Source organism: Meleagris gallopavo, chromosome 5 (genome assembly GCF_000146605.3).
Source record: "Meleagris gallopavo isolate NT-WF06-2002-E0010 breed Aviagen turkey brand Nicholas breeding stock chromosome 5, Turkey_5.1, whole genome shotgun sequence".
Classification (NCBI taxonomy): Eukaryota; Metazoa; Chordata; class Aves; order Galliformes; family Phasianidae; genus Meleagris; species Meleagris gallopavo.
Genome location: NC_015015.2, coordinates 48,404,386 through 48,419,718, shown reverse-complemented (window position 1 = coordinate 48,419,718; position 15,333 = coordinate 48,404,386). Strand labels below are relative to the sequence as shown.

At 39.5% G+C, this 15,333-nt stretch overlaps 1 long non-coding RNA gene across 1 annotated transcript in view; it reads left to right on the top strand.

The window, feature by feature from the left end:
* LOC104911240 overlaps window positions 1-15,333 on the top strand; it is a 137,604-nt gene that overhangs the window by 7,306 nt on the left and 114,965 nt on the right. Inside the window, exon 3 of the long non-coding RNA XR_002115423.2 lies at window positions 11,176-11,295. This is a non-coding gene — a long non-coding RNA (uncharacterized LOC104911240). The remainder of the gene's footprint in view (window positions 1-11,175; window positions 11,296-15,333) is intronic.

Here is a 15,333-nt window from a genome sequence, read left to right as displayed (position 1 = left end):
CAATTTTTTTTTAAATTTATTTTATTAATGATTAATACGACACGTCAGAATAATGTAATGGATAATTAATGATACTGTCCTCAGAACCATCAAAATTAAGTTGTCATGCCTGATGGGAAATGTAGTTTCAGATCTTTTCTTCTCATGATAATGAAAAGCATTCATAATGTCAGAAATTGTTTTTCTTATGTGCCAAACAGTACAATGGAGAAATTTGGAGAGTGTTTACAGCTCTTGGCTCCTCTCTTTGGAATATCTGTACACTGGCTCTACTGAAGCAGGAAAACTAATGTTCTTAAGGAGGTAGAGGAGAGAATGAGTAGCAGAAGATGCTAAATTGCAGAGCAATCAGATAGGAGGAAAATTACCAAATGGGATTTCTCCCAGTTGATGATGTCCATAGTCAGAGAGTTAAATCTCTGAACTTTATCCAGTATCAAGAGGAGACTCATAGGAAGACTGATGTTTCTGCCAGTGTGCTTTCTGGGAAAATGAAAAATATTATCAAGAATTGGTTCTTGGACATCAGTGGCGGTTTTGCAGTAAGAAAACAGACCAGTAACTGACTAATTTAAAGGTATTAGTCATACTGATATTCTCCTGTCTTCCTCTCTTTTGTCCCTTGGAAAAATAAAGTAAAAATCGTGGTTTTATTTGCTGGCTTTACAGCATACAGATATGCTGTAGTCTAAAGTTTGGTGCAGTACCTTGCCCATAGGAACCAACTCTGCATTCTAATCTTGGAATGCTGGCTCAGATATATAAAAAAAGAAAAAAGATATAAAAGCCTTTCATCATTTTCTTTGCATTTGCCATTCTGTATGAAGAGAATTTTCTGAACAGAGTTTTGAGTTTGAGATTCTGCATTTTCCTTAGGATTCATCTGAGGTGTCCACATCTGCAGCCTTCAGCAGTAAATAAGAGGGATGCTCTGAAAATAATGCCTCCTATTTTATTATATTGGCCCACGATGTCAGAGATGGATGCTGGTAGTATGGAAGTAGAGGTTGAACATTTTCACCAATATTCCATTACATTTTGTTGCTGTGCAACAAAAATGGGCAGAGGAGCAGTCTGACAAGATGGTGTCTGACATGGAAATGTGCATGAAGCAGAGGTGTGTCACTGAATTCTTCCATGTGGAAAAAATGGCACCCACTGACATTCATCAATGCTTGCTGAACACTGATGGAGACCAAACAGTGGATGTGACCACAGTGAGGTGATGGGTGGCATGTTTCAGCAGTAGAGACAGTGGCAGAGGGTCACCTTCTCTGATGCAGATTTTCATGAGCATGGCATGCAGATTCTTGTTTATTACTGGTGAAAATCCACAGCTAATAGTGGTGACTATATTGAAAAATAGCATTTTGTAACAGAGAATTTGTTGTATCAAACAGTGTTATTGTGCTTGTTGTAGTATTTTCCTTGGAAATAATAGGAGATATTACTTTCGGAGTGATATACTTATTTGTCTGAGACCTCTTAAATCAAGGAATTGTTTTTTGTCCAGAACTGTAAAAGACCATAAGGTCTGATCAAGGACCAGAGAGATGGTTTAAATTCTTAAGATTTTGTGCTGTGTGAATGCAATGCTCTCATTATGTGAGGAAGAGACTTTAGCTTCAAGAGCTAGGTTTGCTCTCTCCTCTACAGGCTTATTGTTTTTTCTTTTTCTTTTTCTTTTTCTTTTTCTTTTTCTTTTTCCCAAGGCTGAGAGCAATATTACTGTGAAAACATGGCTTCCCATGCTTTCTATATGTTGTGTTATATGATGGTCATGTATGTGGGTTGTAAAAGGGCAAATAAGGCTCTTCAAGCAAAGTACAAATAACAGAATTATAAATGTTCATCAACTCTTCACAGGAGGTCTATTTAGATAATACTAATAACGCTTTTTTTTTTTTCCTTTTTCCATTTTAACTGACATGAGTTCAAGCTTGCGTTAGCTGCTTTTGTTATAATTCACTTTGGCTTTTCTTCAGCCCTTGCCCTTTGCCTTAGTGATCTCTGTTTTCCTTCCATCTGTAGCTTCTTTTCTTACGTTTCTCTTGAGCAGATTCCTTCCGTCTACCACAAGAATGGGTACTCAAATCAATTGTTGATTGAAATCCTGGCTCCCTGGGTGTTTCCCTCTGCTGCCTTTAGTTGTGTCAGGATTTGTTTTTCTTTCTTGCCATTACACAAATACTGCTCCCCAGTAGGACTTTGAAGTTCGTATTGTATTCATTAATAAGATTTTAAATCTTTTCAAGACAGTCCCTCTTAGCCCTTCTCCACCAGCAGGATGTGTAGCCCACTGCATATGAATTGGTTCCGGGAGTGGGGCCAGGGAGCATAGGAGCAGGGCTGGGCCAGGAAGCTGGGATAGCTGTTTCTCCAAGCATAGGAGGAGAAGAGACTTCTGGGCTCTGGCTTTAGGGCTGAGGGAAGGAGCGTGGCCATCTGTGCTGAGCATGGGTCAATCAGCTCCTCATAGTGCCATTGGCAGTAATGGGGAGTGGGGTCAGTAGGACCCTAGGGGCTCACAGTTTATAAACTAGCTGGGATTTCAAAAGTTAGTTTGTCCGAACCGGGACGAACTGTCTCCAGCACAGTTTTGGCTACCCACGACCTCTGTTGGCTCAGTCCCCTCCTTCTAATGCCAACGCATTGCCTAATGATGTCAGCGGGTGTTTTGGGTTTGCAAGGAATGCAGGAATGGGTTCTCTGAAGAACAGAATGTGTATGTAGAAATGCTTTAAAACAGACTCTTTGCAGAAACTTTCTTTAAACATTTTAACAAGAAACCTGAGCTTCTTCCAGTTCCTTGGATGTTGTTTTTAGTAATTATCCTTGCAGGTAGGTCATATTCTTCCACATACTTTTGTGAAATGAGGAGAAACATCTCAGGAGAATCTTTTTGACCAGTACAGCATTCACGCACTGCTTGGATGCCTTTGAAGTTTTTGAGACTTCAGCAGTTTAAGTGCTTTTCTGAATTACAAATTTTCAGATCAGCATGGCTATTCTAATGATTCTTCTGTAGAGTTGATAATTTCTCTTAAGTGTTAAAGAATTCCAACTCTACTTGATATTTGTCCTAGCATTTAGCAATATGGTATTGTGTTGTTGTCCCCTCTACACTGGCCTGATGAGGCCACATCTGGAGTACTGTGGACAGTTCTGGGTTTTCCTCAGCTCGAGAAAGACAGGGGACTTCTAGAGGGAATCCAATGGAGAGCCACAAAGATGATTGAAAACTGGAAAATCTCCTTTATGAGAAAAGATTGAGAGACCTGGGGCTGTTCAGCCTGGAGAAGAGAAGACTGAGAAGGGATCCTATCAATGCTTATAAATATCTAATGTGCAGATGTTAAATTGATGAGGCCAGGCTTTTTTTGTGGTGCCAGGAATAGGACAAGGAGTAATGAACACAAACTGGAACATAGGAAGTTCCATGGGCATGTGAGAATAAACTTCTTTACTGTGAGGGTGACAGAGCACTGGAACAGGCTGCCCAGAGAGATTGTGGATTCTCTGCCTCTGGAGATGTTCAAACCCTGCCTGGGTGCTTTGCTGTTCAACTTGCTGTAGTGAACCTGTTTTAGCAGTAGGGTTGGACTGGGTGATCTCTAGAGGCCTCTTCCAACCCCTACAGTTATGTGATTCTGTTTCTACACAGGACTTTGCTAGGCTTCATACTCTTGTTGGTCCCCTTCCCCTTCCCCTTCCCCTTTCCCTTTTCCGTTTTTTTTTTTTTTTTTTTTAAATTTGCGTTTACTCAGCGGCATGTAAGGTCTGAGGCAGGAGTTGAGTACTTTGTAGTATCCGTGTTGCTCATGGTGTGATGCAATCCCTTTGTCCAAAGGGCTCTAATGGCTTCTTGGTGGGGCTCACAGTCAGTGGCTGTTTTCTATGTGCTTGTGCAATGGCCTGATTATAGTTTGATCCAGACAATAAGTATTCACTTTTCTAAATGATGCTGTGAGAATTCAGGGATTTCTTACTGAGTGTTGGATGTGTTCATCAGATGTATGTGCTTGCCATTGGATATGCATGTGACTTTATGGTCACCAATTTAATCAGGTAAAAGTATTCCTGGTAACTTCCATGAAAGATATATTTTCTGAAACATGTTAGCTTGTTAGTGTTTAAATTCAAGATGGATGCCAGATTACCTGCTGTACCAGTATGTTGAATCAATTTCCATTTTTCCATCACTGCTATGCATTGGCATTTCACAGACTGGACAACCCTAACTGTATATGACTTTTCTTATTTTCTGTTGGAGAAATGTCATTGGCCTTTTCTGACCTTGTCCTATGATCACACGTGAGACTTTGAAAAGTCTTTTTACTCGGCTTCTCCCTTGTTACAATAGTATTGCAGAGTACTACTTCCTGAATTTCCTGTTAGGACATACCAGTTTTTACAATGGTGAAGCTTTATGTAGAGTTTGAAATATTTGGCATTAGGATAGAGATTTTTGTATGCAATATATTAGTCAGTGTGACTTTTTAAACCCCTAAGAAGAGTGGCTTGTGCAAGAAGCTTCTTATTCCCTAGTAAATCATAGAATTGTAGGCATGGGAGGCAGTTCAGGCGACCAGTCCATCTCTGTTCTGCAGCAGAGCCAAGGACTATTTCTGACAGTGATTTTCCTAACCTTTCCATGATAGACTCCAGTGGTGAGGATTCCAAGGCCAGCCTCGGTGAGTTGTTCCAATGTACTGCTGTTTTTGTTAGTTATTTTGTTCTAAGAGCTAACAAATCTTCTTTTGCCACATGGTAAGCAGTTCTTCTAACCTTGATAGACCTGAAGAACAGTTGATCACTGTCATATTCATAAAAGCATCTTGCATATTTGAAGACTTACGTCTTCCCTCAGTCTCTTTTCTAGACTAAACAAACCCAAATCTTTTAGTTTTTCTACTAGATCATGTATTCCAACTTGTTTTTTTTCTGTTGTTGTTCTCTGCACTCTTCAGATTGTCTGTAAAAATCATGAAGCATATTGTTTAAAATTGGACAATATTTTTGATTTGAGGCATTCACTAATACCAAGAAGTGGAGAATGATTTCTTCTTATGAAATGTCATATACTTTTTTATCTGCAAGAGTCATACTGCTAATTCAGTTTGTGCAAAGTTGTGTCTAAGATTTTTCTGCAGTTTTCCAGCTAACTTGCTTTCCTCTGCTTTGTAATTGTGCGTTTGATTTTCCTGCCCAGGTGCAGAACTTCTCTTTCTAGTACATCTTGCTGTTTTCAGAGCCAATGTGATAATTAGAAACTCTTTGAATCCTGTTTTGTGAAGGTTTTTCCACTCTTCACAGCTGGATGTCTTGCAAAATTGAGCATACCTTAATATTCCATCCTTTTACTTGTTAATGAGGGCCCAGAATAGAACTGGGCTTTAGGGTAGCCTCTTGCAAAACCAAGCTTGATGTATATTTTCCACCGAGTTACTAATAACAATACAGTTTTCAGCCAGCCATCCTATAGTAATATCCTCTGTGAAACTTCTGCTGGCTTCCTGATGAAAGCATTGGGGACTGGGCTTGTGCAGCATTGTGTCAGTCTTTCTGAAGTCAACATCCTGTCTTCTGGTTCCCCTTTCACCTGTGGGCCATAAATGTGGAACTGAGGAGAATATTCGGACTGGTCAGTCATGATTTATTTTTCACCTCCATTAGGAAAGTTGGCCAGAACACTACTTGTGTCTCTGGTTCCCTCAGCTCTTCCCTGGAGCCAGAAGTCACTTCTGTGCAGTCTGGTCTGAGTCACACCTGGCTGTTTTATTAGTGCAGAGCATTGGGCAACGGCTGAATTGCTAGCTGAAGCTTGGCGCTGTGTCTGTTATCTCATGGATTTGGGCTCCTGGCAGGCAGGCAGCTAACACCCTAGGAAGCTGGGTTGACAATGGATGTCTCTGTTCATCTCTGAAAGAATTTTAACAGAAAAAAACAATAAATCTTGCCCTGATAATCATCAACCAAGCAAACAAAAATAAACACACACATGCACAAACCCTGCCAAAAACCAAACCAAAATAATAATAAAAAACAACCCAAAAAGAGAGAACACAGCAATTTACCTATAATCTGATCTATTCAGTACTAGGTTTCCCAATACTGAAACGATCCCTCTACATTTCCAAATTATTTAATGGCAATAAACATACTCATCAGCTGACTCATTCTTCAACCGCTATGACAAAATTTTTAAAGGGTTGTTTTATTTTCCCCCCCTTCATTCCTGACAAACGCACAAATATCTATCTGAAGTCACATTACTTAAGTAGAAACTAATAGAAGAGTTGGTTGTACAAATACTTCAGGATCTGGTCACAAACATGCTCTAAGACATGCTGATCTGCCTTGGGTGAAATTCGCCTTGGGCAGAGACAAGAATTGCACCTTTTTAGCTCAGAAGAAAGTCACTATCCACCTTGTGCTTCAGTCAAGCTAGAAATAGAGTGAACTGGGAAAGCAAAAGAGGGATTTTAAGACTGCTGGCCTGCCAACTCTAGCTATTTATAGCAAAAGAGAATAATCATGGAATAAGGTGAAAATATTTCATTTTTATAGCCCTGTATAAGATGAAGTTATCCTTAAGTGAATCATAGCCTCTGAACCAATAAACAATGGAGTAATGTGTTTAAAAAAGAAAAAAATATTAATGAAAACATGACTTTATTTGTCTCTTCTGGAAGCTTTCTGTGGCAGTTACAGTAGTAAACATGCCTCCTGTGAATCACTAGAGACGAAAAACAGACGTATACTTAGGCTTAAGTGGTTCATATGGGTTTGTAACAGTTTTGTATCTTTTGAGCATTCAGGAAAATCCGGCCTACAGATTTTGAACTGTGATTCTGGCTACAAAGGCACAACACATTCTTTTCTGTTTTTAATAAGTCTCTCTCTTTGTGCAACAAATCCTTTTAAAAAACTGTACCAGCAGTGCTAACCAATGGGTAGCAGCTAGAAGCTGTGGGGAGAGGAATTGCTTTGGCTGGACAGAGACTAAGGGATTTGTATACCCAAATTTCTATTGTTTTTAATAGGAATTTGGCTTCAAAAATCTTAGCCTTCATATGTATTCAGTCTCTAACAACTGGAGGTCTCTAACCATGCATTCCTATCTTCCTGGATCAAATCCTCCATTGGCTGATGTACCAGCCAGGGGAAAGCAGATACATCGTTGTGCACATCCTTTCTTAAGATTCCTCCCTTGTCAGGTGCACTGTGCTGCTTTTCTGAACGAAAGCACCCACCATCTGCTGGCTAGAGCTTATAACTGAAGGAAGGAGGGCCCGTATTCCACCAGGAGTGCAGAAGTTGCTTAATAATCTTAAGAAGGTTGACAGTGCTATAATGTGGATCAGTTTTTCCCATTCTTTTTCAGTGGCTTTTCAGAAGATTATGAGAGACTTTATAAAAATACAGAGCCCTTATGCATGTTATCATTATTCCATAGCTACTGGCATACTGCCATTCTGGTTCTCCCATGCAAAATAATGTAAGGAAACTGAAAAATAAATAATACTTATGAAAAATTCATGAATAACCCCAGAAATTGATATCAGTTTCGTTCAGATGGAAAATCTGAATGAAAACCCAGAAACTTAAGTATATAACAAGGGGCTGCTAATTTAATTTCTGATGACCTAGGTGATTGAGAACTTTAGAATGATTTACAGTAGGCTATATGTTACTTTAATACATTCAGTTCATCGCTGGGTTGTGTGTAGTGAATGTAACTTGGTAAGGTGATTGCAGGTGATGATAAGGTAGTTGCAAGCAAAAGGGAAATGTTTGCAAGGATGTTTACATTTTCTCTACTCTTTCAAATGACTTAAATTTATATGGAAGAGCACTAAATGCACGAGGACAGCATTAACTACTACATATGCAGAGGAAAAATTGCAAAGGAGTAGATTCCTGAGGTACGGTTAGATTAACATATGTTCAGTGTAAGTTTGTTAATGAGGCAGATGTCAGAGAAATGAATAACTTAGAAACCTTGATCAAGGCATCAAGACAACGGACACATCATTTTGACACAAAGAATTTTTACAGATTGCATGGGACTGGCAGTACTCCAGTATTAGTTCCAGACTGAAATGAAATTCCATTCTATATCTTTGTGTTAGAAACCTGAGTACCAAGTGGTTATTGCACTGAACTATATTACGTGCACAATTTAAGCACACTGAGTACAGTACACGATTATAGCTCTATTTTAAAGAACACTTCTCTTTAACATGTTTTTACTTAGAATGGCTATGTAGGTTAATATTGGACTCAATCCATACACACAGCGCATGGGATTCTGGAGGGAAGTTGCATTATCTGCCAGTGCTGAGCATAATGAAGAGGGAAAGTGCTCTCCAACTGTTTGAAAAGAATGCACGATTGGTCATGATACTTTTGCTTTTCTGCCCATTGCAGCTGATGCTTTCTTCCAAGAAAATAAGCACTCAGTGCAGAGAAGGTGGTGGCTGAAGGTCTCCACCTGTTCCCATAGACATGTGGCTTTCTGGCTACATAGCACAAATCTCTGCACAGGCAATTGAACCAACAGGGCTAGTTGGCTAGATGGATGGATGGAATTATATTTCAGTGCTTCTTTAGTGTTTAAGGATGTCTCTAAGTGTTGCTTAGACACTTCCTCTGCCTTCCCATCTACCTTCTCTCCTCCTATGCTAAAACTTTCTGGGCCAGTTTCTGCTAGTGAAATTGCCATGGGATCCATTGGTCTGTTTTTGAGTTTGTGCTGTCTGCCTGAGTCCTGACCACATCAAGCTCTTGGTCTGTGGGCCACAGTTTAAAACAGAGAAAAGTGTTCTCATCCCCTTTCCTGTTCCACTTGTGGTTAGAGCAAAAAGTGTGTGCAGAATATTTCTCATATTACATACAGTTTTATGAAGAAAAAGTCTGTTTTCTGATATTGAATCAACTACTCGTTAAGGACCTTACCTTTCTGACAAAAGATTTGTGCTCAGATCTTTTGTCTGTTTTTGCAGAATCAAAAATATTTTACCCAGGAGGAACACTAGCTAGAGTTGGTGTTTTTGTTCTTGGCATCCCCCTATGAATGCTCCTACTTTGTTTTCCTTTTTTTATATTCAGAGGACAAGAACAAAAATGATTTCTAGTAAACGTGTTTTAGGACACTTAACACAGAAAAGGAGAGCAAAGTTACTATAAGCTGAGACTGATAGGTATCTAGAAATTAGAATATATATTTTAAAAGGAAGAAAATAAGATTTTATGTGCTTGGGAGGTGGGCAAGATGATGGAAACCAATTGTGGCAGCTTGGTGGCCTGACATTCTGCTGAAAAATGTAGGTTAAAATCTCTTGGAGAAAGAAGGGCATGGAACCAAAGTGGAGACAGATGAATGTCCTGACACTTGAGTGACAGCATACAGTCTCCAGACACATTTGTAAATGTCTTTGCATGTATGATCTTATACTGCACTTGTTTCCCTGTTTCCTACTGGCTAGCTTAAGCCCTCTCTTAGTCTGCTGCTGTCTGCACATCCCATTTCAGTGTGCCTGAGGCCTCTGATTGATTTATGTGTTGCTGCTAGCTTGAGACAGCTAATGTGGTTATCACCTCCAGCTGTTTACCCCACCCTTAAAGTGCTAAATAACTCCAGTGGCTCTGCAGCTGGTTTACTAACAGCTCAAATATCAGTGCAGGAGGGTGAGGGGAAGCTTGGGTACAGTAACCTCATCAGCTGTCTGAAGCCGAACCATCTCTTCTTGTCCATCAAAAATGGTCGACCCTCACATTGTGTGGGTCCCTAGCTCCAGGCTAGGTGCAAGGCAAAGCTTCCAGGTGCTTTTTCACATCTAGCTAGAAGCAAAATAATTATGTCTTATGGTGCTGAATGTAGCCCTTAAACTATTTTAACTTCTAAATTAAATGCCTAAACTCCATGCATAATGGGGAGCCCCATTATTTAGGTGCTGAACTGGTAAGCACTATTAAGATTGAGGAAGCCAGTTCTTGAAGTGGGCACTTCAGAAATGTCCCTTGGAAATGAAACCATCTGAGGTTGGGATTCAGCTAGCTATACAGGGTTCTGTATCTGAATACGTTTTTTAGACTCAGTTTATAGCTGTTACAGAATAAGTGGTCACTCTCTTATAGAATAGAGCGTCTTCTCTGGAAACAGATGTCCAAACAGACCGGATAAAGTGTGCCCTGAAATGGCCTATTTCCTCCATCATGTTTAGAAGCAAGAGGGCCACCTCAGCTGCAGACATTTTTTACCAAATCCCAAAGTGAAATGAAATGAATCTTTCCTATGGAAAATATGCAGAAGCCTACCTTGAGTTTCAGTGGGTCGAAATTTGGTTGGTTCTTGTATCCAGGCACAGCTCCTTTGTGTATCTTTCATGCCTTACACTTTTGAGAAAAGCTCTCATGTTTCTGAGAGCTGCCAGTATTTCTAGTAGCATGTGTTCCTTCTTGGTGTCCCCTTTGGTGACAGAGTTGGAGGTGGGTGGCCACCCTGCTCTGCAGCATGATGGGAGTATAGGATCCACCCTGGGTTTGCATCTGCTGAGTCACTGCGCTTTGGTTGGATCCATTCAGCAGGGCACTGGGACATGGTCACTAAACAAGCATAAGACCCCACCCTCCAGCTCTCCCTCTCCCCTCTTCGTTTTAAATACCACATAATACAAAATGCACTCTAGTTTCCCAATTGGACATCCTAATGTACCCTTTTGTTGCACCAACTTTACAGCTGACTCCAGCTCCTATAGAAAAGGAAGATAGTTCCTCCTAGACTCCCAAACACAAGTTAGATTTCTCTAAGTGCTCATCTACTCCCTAGTGTTTTTTTTTGTTTTTGTTTTTGTGGAGTGTGTCCAGAGTCAGTTGAATTAGGATTCTCTGTTCAGCATTGTGATTTAGAGGGAAAAGAGAAACTTCTATGTAGAGATGTCAGCAATATCAATTGCTCTAAGTTTCCTGGAAATATCTAGCTCATATAAACTGTGAAAAAAAATTATACTGTGAAAAGCTATTGTAAATTAGAGTATCTATATAGCTGAAGTGAAACAAGTTTTCTCTTTCTGTCCAGGTTAGAATCACAGAGGTAGGTGCACATAAATAATTTTTTCCTTGAGTTTTTCATTCAGTTATTTTCCATTTCTTTTTCTTTCTTGTTTACAGCCCTTGTGATTATATAACAGTTCTCAAGAGGAAGCTGCTAACAAGCCCATCTGATATTTTGTGCCAGCTGTTTCAGTGGAGGCGTGTTGGACTAGAGTGAACTCCGCCTTCTTTGACAAGGTATATTATACAAGTAACACTATAAAATATATTTCAAACAGAATGATAATCTACTTAACCTCTTGGTACTCTTTTCATTAATTTCTTCTTGGATAAATTATTATGTTTTGCCTGTTGCAAAACTGAGCTGAAAACTCCTCTGGGCATGGAATGTGTCATTCATTTAAACAACATCAAGGCACACTGTTCATGTTTAATTATTACTTTAATGCAAGTGCTAAACTGTTTTGAGTCACATCTAACAAACATGTTTTCTGGGAATGGTTGCTGCCTGACCTCAAGTTGGGGACAAGTTAGGCTAAGCCTTGAAATGCTACATCAAGCTGTCATTCCAAATAGAAATGAGCTCTGTCACCCTCGCATGAACTACGTACTGTTACATGGATGGTCTGGTGAATGCAGAATATACAGACTGCCCACCAGAATGGACATTACAGTATGCTGATTTATGATGAGTAAATTCTGGAGTAATCCTATTGATGATGCTTAGAAACATCTGTTGATGTTGCAGTAGCTAAGCTAGCAACGTTATGTAGTAGATGAAAGCCACCTGTCGGTGAAATCTTTTTTAAAACGTATATAAATATTTCTGTCAATGTTGTTGCATCAATTCTTTTTCAGCATATCCATTATGGGATGACACATTTATTTGTAAATGGTCAGAATATTTATAGGCCCAGTTCCAGTGGAACGTGAGCATATGACCAAAGGTATTGCTCAAAAAGCCAGTTTGATGCAACATATAGAAATGAAAGTCACTTTAGTGACTTTTAAAACCAAACTAGAAATGTTTTCAAGATCAGGTGTATGGAGAAAGCAGGATCTGAGTTGTGGGTATGTATGTCTGAAACAATAAAGAAACAATAAAGACAGGAAGCACCATGATATCTTATACCTTGATAGACGTTGGATTTACTGTGTTTTGATGTATTCCATATAAATTACATTATGAACAATGAATTATGGTACATCCATAATCATTCCATAAGGTTAACCTGTTCCAATTTTAAACTAAGTCAGAGCGTACATTCACTTGACGTGGCATAGCATTCACCTTGTTCACATCTTAACAACTGAGTAACACCATGTTGATAACACGTATAAAGATGCAGACTTGACTTAAAACTTCACACATGCAGGACTCTAAGGCTTGAGAATTTCCTTCGTTCTAAGAAAGATCAGTTCAGAAAATTCATTATATCTGTTGCAAGATTTGCTTTGACGTTTGAGACTAAATTTTGCTGGATTTCCTTTTTTCTCTTCTCCTTCCCTGCCTGTTTTTCATGTTTCTTCACTGGGTCTTTTTGAATTCATAGCTGATACTCATCACTAGTCTTTCTTGCTCACGACCTTATGAGCAGACAGCAAGACCTGAGTAAAATTTGACTGCTGCAAAATGTAGCATATAAATGCTAGAAATATCTGCTTGTGTTACTGACAGCCAACAAGCTACAACATACTCTAACAAGATCTTTTGAAAGAGGACTTGCAAAAGTGAGTGACTGTGAAATTAGCTGCCTTTTACTGCCCTTAATATAGAACCATTAAGAGTTTTAAAACTTCAGCTTAACATTTGAGTTCATAGAAAGCTTGCTTTGTAAATTTCCTGGCCCAGAGTACTCTTGCTTTATGCTCTTGCCACAGTACTCTGTTGGTTTGTCCTGGTTCGAAGGAATAAATCCTGTTTTAAATTTCCTTGGTTTCTTATAACAAAGGGCTCTGGAGGAAAGAAAATCTTTTAATCCTCCCAGCAATAACCTGACACGACCTTCTAAACACACTATTAGCTCAAAAATATTAGCAATATTTTGTAGCTGTCTTAAGAGCTTACAATAGAGATGGACCAAATATTGAGAAGAATGATTATACTTGGATCTGAGGAAATCAGTATCTACAGGACAACTACATGTTTAAAAAGGGCTAAATGTTAAAAAGTATTTAAAAAGCTGCACAGTGGAGTATTGTTCAGTAGTGATGAACACAGCCAGTTTTCTGCATGCTCTTTCTAGGCTTGTGATTTCCTCACTATCTTAGCACAAATTACTTGCTTTCTCTGTGTTCTTTAGTTACTCCAGTCTGCTTTGTCCTTCCTTCATAAGAGCTAAGCTTTTAGAAGATGTTCAGAGTCATTTTAGTATGCTCAGTATGAGATATTTCTTAGAAAATTTGCAGGAAGAACCAATTTTTTGCAAATCTGGTCTCTCTATTATGTCAGTAGGCTGCCGACTATTGCACATAGCTTAAATGTCAAATAGGTATTTTTAAAAAATTAATACTGTTGTATAAATGTAAGTACATTAACCTAACTCATGCGGAAAGAACCTTATGGTACTAAAGTGTCACAAAGTTCACTTAAAATTGAGATCTTTACACTTACAAGGAAGAGAGAGATATTACATGGGATGTACAGTAGAGAAAGATAAAAGTTAGTAAGAGAAGATAAAGAAAAGAAATCCAGTTGCTTTCAGTAACTTGGGTTAAAGTAGCTAAATTCAGAGATAAAATAGGGTTTTAAAGCTAGAAGTTGCTTGATACTTTTAAGCACTTCAGTTGTTCATTTTGGTATGCAGCAAATTACTTGATAAATCCTACAGCCATTACTTAATCATTCTATTTTAAAATTTATGTTAAGTATCTGAACTAAACCTAAAGAAGTCACTAAGAGCCTTCCACTTGCATTAAGCACATACTGCAAAATTACAGCTATGCCCACAGAAAGACACGGGGAATATGATGCCACAAAGTGGGATTTACCTAGACCCACACTGCTCTGTGCAGCACTGTCTCATTCTGACTCTGGAGAGGAGAGTGCTTTAAAAGTGTAGTTCCTACTTCAGATTCAATTTTAGTCTAGCTGAGCAGTCACAGTCAGAAACATGAGTTTGGTTGGTACCAAGTTCCAGCTCCCAGATGTGAGAACATTTTGGGGTAAGGGCGTATGATATGGAGAAGTATGAGAAGGAGAAAGATGGCAGGAGCAGCCAGACGTGAACTGCCTGCATCTTTGGTGGCTGATTCATGGATTCCAGGCTCTCTCCTATAGCAGAAGAGAATTGCTGGCAGTGTGGAGGCTAGAGCAGCAGTTCTTCTGTCCATGTCACTGGCTCTCACACAGCAATTATGGCCAAAGTTTCTGTAACATCCCTGTTTGCAGCAGGGATTGATTGTAGTCTGACTATAGAAAGGCTGCCAAACCTTCAGCTTTGGCACAAGTTTCTATCTTGGGCACAGTGCTTTCCAAAGACGTGGGTGCACTCATCTGCGAGCTAGCTGTTGATGTGCAGGTTGGTCTCTAAACTTCACCTGCTAGGAAGCTTGGACAATTGTGTCATCTACTCAACTTTAAGATTTTTTTCCGTTGAAAAGTTTAAGGCCTACTTTGGTACCTGGGTGCTGGTGAATGCATTCTTCCCGCTCCTTTACGGGTTTGAAATACCCTCTTCATACTGTTTTAACCAACACGCTAGAGTTTATTTAGATAGAAGTATGGCAGGGATGCACCTCTGTCCTGCTGATGTTATGAACTTTGCAAGAAAGACCTTTGTGGTCTCCTGATTATTTCCCTTTAGCTGTAGTAGCTGCCCAATTCACAGGCCTCACAGGTTGCTGCCGCAGGGAGGAGACTGTGGTAACTGTCAGATATGTCATTGATACAGTCCTATTTAATTAAAATAATATTCCACTAGTTTAAATTTCTCTGAACACCCTCAACTGCTTTTTTGTTCAGTTCCAAGTCCTCCAGCAGCCAGCACTGTGCCCAAAAGCTTTCTGCTTTTCTTTGAGGGCCATGCTGCTGTCTTCACTAGCCTCTGTGGACCCATCTCTGGACTGTCTCCTTGCTCTCCTGCATATTTTTTACTTCTGACATGAAGTAGTTATTCTAAAAAGCAAAGTCCAACTCCCACTTCTGCATTTTACTCTGGGGGAGATCCTTCAGGCTACATGGCCCAGCTCCTCCTCCAGCTTTGTCATGCTGATTCGCAATTTAGCCCGTAGCTCCTATTGTTGTATTTATTGCTAAACAAAAGGAGTTTTTTT